The following is a 1,616-nucleotide window of genomic DNA, read 5'->3' as shown; positions in this document are numbered from 1 at the left end:
TTGCATAACTACCTATATAGTTCAGGTCATGAGCTATGGGAATCTAGACTGAGATCTGGCCTCTCAACACCCTGAGATTTTTTAGGAGCCTCCCTTGCTTATTTCCATCCTAGAAAGCACAGCACACTTCGTAGCAGCACCCTCCCCACACCATCATCTCACCCAAGAAGCGAGGAAAGCAACAGCGAACATTAGCATCTACATAAAATATCTATGGAAACAAAAGTTAATTACCAAAAATGATCCAAACCCAATAGTTTACAAAGGAGAAATAGCCCTTGAACTGCTAGTGAAAGAATGATTGAGGATATTGTTTAGTGCCATACAGGAATTTAGGGAATCAATCCTGAAAACTATAAGAAAAATAGAGATACTAGAATTTTCACACTGAAGGGAACTCCAGGAGTTAAAGAATAACATAGCAGAAATACAAGAAATGTGAATGATTTCATCAATAGAATGGAAAAATGGAAAACCAAATCAGCAACAGCAAAGATAACAAAGCAGAATGAAGCAAGCGAAAGAAACAACCAAAGAAAAAAGGCCAAAAATCTGAAGAAATCCTGAGGATTATGTTGGATTCCAGGAAGCAAAGCTATATTAGAATCATTGGGGTCCCTGAACAGAAAAAAAATAAATATTGTAAGTATACTCTTAAACAATAAGGGAACACTTGGAAGAAAATTTCTCTAGTATCATAAAGGAGGAGACGATAACCATTTCAGGAAGCAGAGAGAACACCAATTAGATTAAACCCCCTCCCCCATAAAAAGACATATCATCAAGACATATAGAAGTCAAAATATTCAATTTCAAGCAAAAGGAGGGAACCATGAGGGTAGCTAGAGAGAAAAAGCAGTCACATTTGAAGGTAAATAGATAAGAATAAACTCAGACCTCTCTGCAGAGACCATGCAGGAAAGAAGAAACTGAAGCAACGTGTTCCATAAATTAAAAGACAACATTTCAATCCAAGAATCCTTTATCCAGCAAAGCTCTCCATCATATTTGAAAGAGGTATTAAAGTTTCTCTAGTAAGAATACATTTAGAGAATTCATAAAAGCAAAACCAGCATTACAAAACACACTTTCCAGTTCTGTATGAGCAGAAAAACAATTGCAGCATACAAACATTGGACCACCACAAGGTGTAATACCTCCCAGAAACCAACACACTGAAAACTGTACCAAAAATATTACAGATCCATTGGAGGTATGAAGAAAAGAATAAACTCCTTTCTCACACACACACCATCCTATAAAAAAGAAGAAAGGAAAATATCAAACACAAATAGCAACTAAAACATGACCTCAACTAATCTGCATTTAGATTTAATTACACTGACTTTTAATGGTTTAAACACATCTATTAAAAGACAAAGGCAGCACACTGGATTCCACAACAAAATGCATCAATCTGCTGCCTCAGGAGACACATCTCAAACTCAGACAAAAATAGACTGAGAGTCACAGGATGGTGAAAGCTTTACCAAGCTAATGGCAATCAAAAAGAAAGACAGAAAAAAAGCAGAGGTGGCAATACTAATCTCTCACAAAATAGACCTCACGGTACATGACATAATCAGAGTATGGGCATTACATAATGCTCAAGGGAT

Source organism: Echinops telfairi, unplaced genomic scaffold (assembly GCF_000313985.2).
Source record: "Echinops telfairi isolate 266 unplaced genomic scaffold, ASM31398v2 ScPeMD7_3533;HRSCAF=4204_0, whole genome shotgun sequence".
In the NCBI taxonomy this organism is placed as follows: Eukaryota; Metazoa; Chordata; class Mammalia; order Afrosoricida; family Tenrecidae; genus Echinops; species Echinops telfairi.
Note: the sequence above shows the minus strand (reverse complement) of the source record.